Genomic DNA, 7388 nt, shown 5'->3' with positions numbered 1-7388 from the left:
TTCCTGTTCCCCCGGTGCGCGCCGCTACAGGGGCGCCGTCCCCGCCGGACCCGCCTCGCCGGCGACGCCCGGGCGAGGGGATAAGGCTTGCGCCTCCCCGACGCCTCGGCCTCCTCGCCTCCCACTCGCCCACTTGCCACTCTCCCTCCCTCTCCCTCGCTCGCTCCGCCCTCCTCTCCTCCAGATCCGTGGCCCGAGCGCCCTCGCCGCCGTCCTCCATCGTTGTCGCGGCCACCGGTGGCCCCGCGCCCGCTGACCTTGTCGGTGACCTCCGACATCGCCCTCTCCATCGACTGGTGGCCTCAGCGGGGGATGGGGAGCACCGAAGCGTCGGATCCCCTTCTTCCTCCTCCGCGGGTCGTCGGCCGCTGTCGTCGTTGATTCGACCTCCCTCTGCGCTCCCGTTCACTCACGGGGCCTCCTTGCGCCCGCACGGTGAGCACCGCACGTCCTCCCCCTGCCTTTCCCTCGTTCTGCTACGAATAACATCGCCGCCATGGACGACCGAGCTCAGCTCCGCCGTGCCGCTCATCGTCGTCGCTTCCATCGATGCCAAGGCCGTCCGAGCACACCATCGTGCTCGGGGCACTCCAGCGGTGCGGCCTAACGCTTTAGATCGCTTGTGAGCGCGCTAGTTCTTCGTTTTCGCCGAGCTACCGTAGACCACCGCCGCCGGCGACCTTGCAGCTCCCTGTTCCGGCCATCTCCGGTCGGTCCAGTGGCACCACTCGACGCGCGACAGCGTCAGCGTTCGAAGGCAAGTGAAAACGCGTGATTTGGTGTTCTGTAGCGAAGATCCGAGCCTCTCCGGCGGACTCGCCGCCACGGAGAGCTCGCCGGCGCAGCTCCGGCGCCGGCCGCCGACGTGGCACACCTGGGGCCACCCCCCGGGTCACTGCCAGTGGGGCCCCTGGTCCCCTGTTGACCAGTTGACCTGGTCAACTATGCTGACTGGGCAGGCCCCAGCCACTGACGTGCGGGTCCCACCACTTAATCCTCTAACTAAAAGATTCTAAAAATTAAAACTAATTAGTTTAGTTAATTAGACACTGACAGGTGGGCCCAGTAGTTTTACTAACTAAATTTAAATTAGTTTAAACCCTGTTTAACCCACTGTCTATGACAGATGGGTCCCCCATGTCAGTTTTGACCAGTCAGCTGTCCTGTTGACTGTTGACGTCACTATGACATCATGCTGATGCAATATTCCTTTTCTATTTTTTTAATAGTTTCTGAAAATGCTTTAATCTTTGAAAATTCATAGAAAATAAACCGTAACTCGGATGAAAATGTTTTCTATATGAAAGTTGCTCAGAAAAATCCAACGAATCCGAATACGCGGTCTGTTCATCTGTCACATGCCCCTAGCATGCTGAACATGGAACTTTCCCCCTTCGGTCATCTGTTTGACACAGGTCCGGAACCGGGAAAACATTCCCGGTTGACTTCCGCCCTCGTCGGTATCGTGTTGCACCATGTTAGAACACGTCTAGCTCTGCCTGTTGTCCTAGTATGCACTTGCTTGCTATGTATTTACTGTTTCTCCCCCCTCTTCTTCTCGGTCGACCCCGTTGACGATGTTGATGCCCCTGTGATCGACTACGTTGACGACGACCCCTCCTTGCCAGAGCAACCAGGCAAGCCCCCCCTTTGATCATCCCGATATCGCCCATTCCTTTCTCTCATGCTTGCATTAGATTTTGCTACTGTTATTGTATGCTCCTATTCTGATGCATAGCCTGCTCTTGTATCTGTTATTGTACCTTACCTGCTTATCCTAAATTGCTTAGTATAGGTTGGTTAGTGATCCATCAGTGACCCCCACCTTGTCCTTGTTGCCCCTGCTTCATCATTGAAGACCCGATCAACAGGATTGAAGACCAGGCCCCGACACCGCACATCACTTTCCCCTTAGTTGCTCGACACTGCTGGGTTACTATCGAGTGCCGAGGGTGAGACCTCTACAGCACTTCTGATGTTAACCCTGTAGTGTAGCTATTCGGTCATGGTCATCGAGGGTGATTCCACCTTAACCACTTCCGATATGACTCTCTCGTGCAACCCCTCAAGTGTGAACCTCGGGGGTGATTCCTCTTACGTTCACCTTGGTGATTACATTGAGTGGAATTCGCCGGGGGTGATTCCTCGGGTTTTCCCCTTGATGTTTAAACACACAGTTACTATGGTTACTATGACTTTACACTGAGCCATGTTACTAAAGGCGGGTCGACCCTGAGGGGTGCCCGCGCGAGCATAATTGCGAGTGATGTGGAGTCAGGTTGACCTGGAAGGTGCCCGAGAGATAATTACGAGGCGTGGCCGGGCATTCTTAGCCCTTGCCGCAAGTCCTCGAGACGGGGCAACGGGGTCACATCTTTCGTGAGTCTCTGCTTGTTACCGCGCGTTCCTAATCCACTACGATTTGGATATTTGATCCGAGGGGCCTCTGGCCTGATAGCACTAACCATCACGTGGGCATAGTATGGGCGTTCTGTACATCAGCCGAAGCTTAATAGACGTCAGCGACGGAGCGGCGCGCGCCGGGTTGGACTGGTAAGCTCCTGCCTTTTTAGGGAGGTAGCTAGGTCTGCTCACCGGCCGCCCACGCAACATGCAGGAGTTCCCGGGCGATGGCCCATGACCCCTGGGGGCATAGGTTTAGACCGGCGTGCTTGACCTCTCTATTAAGCCTAGGTCGGGTTGCGGTGTATTGTTTGGCCGAGGCCGGGCATGACCCAAGAAAGTGTGTCCGGCCGGAGTTAAGCGAGTGTGGTGGGTAAGTTGGTGCACCCCTGCAGGGAAGAAAACATCTATCGATAGCCTGTCCTACGGTAACGGACACTTGGAGTTGTATCCCGATCGATACAACTAGAACTGGATACTGGGATGAGAACTGGATGGTGATGAGGATTTGATTGTGATGATAACTGGATAGTATGGCTCTGGGATTGCTTTCTCACAGGGAGTCGAGAAAGGATCTCTGGCCGAGGTTGATAACACTACTACCACTTTACTTTATGCTACTCTACTCCCTCTTGTTTGCTGCTAGATGGTGGTTTCTAGAAGATGCTAGTCTTTGATAGGACTAGGCCTTCTCTCTATTCTGGCATTTCTGCAGCCCAGTCCACATATACAACCCCTCTTTGATAATGTTGCATATGTAGTGTAGATCCTTGCTTGCGAGTACTTTGGATGAGTACTCACGGTTGCTTTGCTCCCTCTTTTCCCCCTTTCTTCTTCTTTCCGGTTGTGGCAACTAGAGATGTCGGAGCCCAGGATCCAGACGCCACCTTTGACGACGACTACCACAACCCCGAGGGTGCCTACTACTACGTGGAGGACGCCAACGACCAGGAGTAGTTAGGAGGCTCCCAGGCAGGAGGCCTTGCCTTTTCGATCGTAGATGCTTTTGTGCTAGCCTTCTTAAGGCAAACTTGTTTAACTCATGTCTGTACTCAGATATTGTTGCTTCCGCTGACTCGTTTGTATTCGAGCTTATGTATTCGAGCCCTCGGGGCCCCTGGCTTGTAATATAAAGCTTGTATTATTTTAATTTGTGTCTAGAGTTGTGTTGTGATATCTTCCCGTGAGTCCCTGATCTTGATCGTACACATTTGCGTGTATGATTAGTGTACGATTGAATCGAGGGCGTCATAAGTTGGTATCAGAGCCGACTGCCTGTAGGTAGCCCCCTTTCCAACTCCTTGGCCGAAGTTGAGTCTAGTCACTGAAAAACTTTTACTAACATGGCTGTGTGTCTTACGGGCCCACGTCGCCATTGGGTGGTGTTAGGATCTTTTACTCCTTGTCTATACTCTGGGACTCTGAACTCTCTTCTACTCGGGTTAAACGAATTTACTAACTCTGACATTAGGTTCTCGTACCCACTTCCTCCCGGAGAGCCCCGACCTTACCGATGATCACTTGCTTCGCCAGAAGATTCTGCGGTTACTCCTCGATGTTTCTCGAGACTCTGTGCACATTGCCTTACAGTTCCTGACCACCGGTAATCCTCATGAATAACCTCCTTGCCATTTGTACCTTCATCCCCAGTTGCTCATGTTGTTACAAGATACCCCTAGCACTCTCCATTGTTCCGAGAATCCTTGTGCCTTCTGCTTTGCAGCTTCTTTTTGCACCAAGGATAATTCACTTAACCGGGGTCCGCTCATCCCCAGTTGTTCATATGCTTTTCAAAATACTTGGAAATACTACCCGATCTTTCGAGTATCCTCTTCAAACTATTGCTCTGCAATTACTTGTCTGCTTGCATTATGGATGCTTTCCATATGTGTAGCAATATTCATTAGTATCCTTCGACACCTTCATTTTGATCCTATTGATTCAACATGTGTGTGAAGGCACACAATCATCAGTGATCCTTCTATATCTTTTTGGCTTAGATGTCATTTTGAACATGAGTTGGTTCTCGACCAATCTATTTGTCATCAATTGTGCCCCTAGGTCTATTCTACCTATCCATCCTTGATCAGAGCGTCTGCTTCTGATCCTTCGTTTAGGAAATCATAATTCCTTTGTTATCTAAGCATCGAATTATTCAGATGTTCTATAATCCGATGCCTTTGCATTCTTTCTTCCTCTGATTGAGTACTGATACTCACATCAGCTCCATTGTGGACCGGCAGGCCCATTGCCGGGTTGTTATCCGACAACATCCTTCATATGCAATAACCTTGTGAGCCTTTTCTCGGATACATAAAGCCTTTGGTAAATTGTATCCTCTCCTTTTGTCAACCATGCTCTGCTTCGAGCTTGTGTTGTTTACTTTTGAAGTTTGTGGAATAGGTTCCTAAGATGCCCCTATGGGTTGAACCTATGCCTCCCCTAATCCGTTCGAACCCGAGAGTTTTTAATGAGTCTTACTCTTCTGGTGTTTTGCCAGATAACATTTCAACACTACAACTTCATTGAACGCGAGAAGTAAATGAAAGGTTATGCATTGAAGAAGTGGGAGTCGACCTTGAACTTTGTGTTCATGCCCATGGACCCGATGTCGAACTTATCATGGAAGCTTCTTGTGATAATAATAATCCCCTTGTTATAAGTTCATCTGGTAACTATGTTTGGTCCTTTGCAACTGCGGTTCTGACCATGATTGTTCCCCTTTGATTCCATTTCTCGAACAAGTTAAAATACTTGTCTTCTATAGATCTTTTCATCTGTCCAACCTCTATTTCGATCTACCTCGAGTGTTGCCCCCTGTTATCTCGAGGATATTGTGTCATTGCACTACCTCTTGTGAATTCTCATTGGAATGATACTCCATCACATCATTCCTAGCCTGATCGGCTATATCATTATCGAGCTAATTTTAACGGTGCTATCCGGTCCTTCTTCTGGAGCACAACTTCCGACGACGAGCTATGCTTATGTCAATCTTCCTCATCTTATCATTCCTCCTTGAACAACAAGCTTGAATCCGAGCGTGTGTCGTATACGTGGTTCCAATAGCCTTTGCTTCAACATTCCTTTTGCTTGATGTCGTTGCTGTTCGATGGCATCTTCATAGAGCCTCTCGACAAAGGCGTCGTGATCAGCATCAACATTTTGATTTCTGTTGAAATGACAATTGAATTCATGGTGAGAAATACCATCCTTGACCTTCAATGATTTGAATTATCATTGACAACCCCCTTATCTTCTTTCCAACACATGTTGATCATGTCTTGGTTATACCTTGGACTCTTTGCTATTCCTGCAATCGTTCTTTGAGTATTTCTTGTGATCTTCAACTCCAGCCCCTACTTGTAACACCAAGTTAATGCTACCTCGAAGAATGACTGAGGTATTCCGCATATCAACCATGAACATTGGAAGCACACTGTCGAATGTTTCTTGATCTATTATCCAAACACCATTGTATGGGTAATATCATGATTATCCCCTCGCCCCCTTTATCTAAATGATATTTAAACTTGTTGTCATATCATGTACATCCTGCTCCGCTTCCCCTTGGGAGGGATATAATCCCAACTCTTATGAGTAAACACATCTTCCTTTCCTTTGGGTTGTTTGATTCGATAAACACATTTTCCTTTCCATTGGTTTGCTCAACCTTTCTTGTGATCTATATATGTTATAAGCAGAAATAATTCCCTGCTTATGGAAACACCTCGGTTTACAACTCTGTTAGTGTGACCCTGTTACTATTGCTGACGACATCCTGGTAACCCCCGATGGACGAGAACTTTGCCTATTGGTCCGCCTCGTTTAACGAGCAGGAAAATGGTTCTCTTCGTCCCTCGCCCTTGGTACCAACGTTGTTGCCAACATAACTGACAGTCTATCATCTGACATGCCTTGCTATCGGCCCCCTTTCTTCTATTAACCCACATGGTGGGCCCATAACCCACAATTCCATAGGTTCGGAACCTGACTCTCCTGTATATCTTTGATTCTGAAATATTCTTGCATTTGGCTTCGTATCATGTCACGAGCCACCTTTCGAGAGATGATCTATTCCCGATGCTCTGAACCCCTTTCTCACACTCTGTTCAGGTATCAATCATTTGTCCATTCGTTTGAAACTTCCTATTGTACCTTCATACTTTGCTCTCGATGTTTTAATAAGTTTCAACTCGAGAGACTTTTCTACCTCATTCCCTGAATTGTTCATTTGATAATTAACCCTATAAGGGTCAGTTCTCCCGAAGTTGCTCTTTACTTCCCCATGTAAATCTCGGGACGAGATTTCTTGTAGTGGAGGAGATTTGTAACATCCCCAGCATCACACTACAGTAATCTCCCCCTAATGAAGGTCATGTCATCATGATCCTCATGCCAAAAGGCCACTTGTCCAAAATCTGCTTCAAAGTCAAATTCAAATTGCATGTCAAATATTTGCTTCTTCTTTCATGAAAACTAAATGTTCATCAGGTGGCAAATAATCATTTGTTAATATTGGTGGTGAACCAACATTTTTGTAAAAGGTTTGAGTGGCCTAAACTACTTAAAACAGTGACCTAAGCAATAAATTAAATGTCTTTTTAATTTATAAAATTGGCAACTATTCCAAAAGCCTCCCAACCTTTTTGTGGCAGTGCACAATAATTCCTTGAAATTATCTTGCCCAATGACATAATTTTGCAAAGTCCTAATGGCTAAAACGAAAAGGCAAATTGCTGCTGGAAATTAAAAAAAAAGCAAAGAAAAAGGAAAAGCCCCCCCCCCCTCAACTGGGCCGACTGGCCCAGCTGGCAACCGTGCCCCCCCATGGGCCTCGGCCCACCTCAACCAGCCGGCCCAGCTCCCCGCACCGCGCCCCCTTCCTGTTCCCCCGGTGCGTGCCGCTACAGGGGCGCCGTCCCCGCCGGACCCGCCTCGCCGGCGACGCCCGGGCGAGGGGATAAGGCTTGCGCCTCCCCGAC

This window comes from Triticum dicoccoides, chromosome 7B (genome assembly GCF_002162155.2).
Source record: "Triticum dicoccoides isolate Atlit2015 ecotype Zavitan chromosome 7B, WEW_v2.0, whole genome shotgun sequence".
Taxonomy (NCBI): domain Eukaryota; kingdom Viridiplantae; phylum Streptophyta; class Magnoliopsida; order Poales; family Poaceae; genus Triticum; species Triticum dicoccoides.
This window is presented reverse-complemented; position numbering follows the sequence as displayed.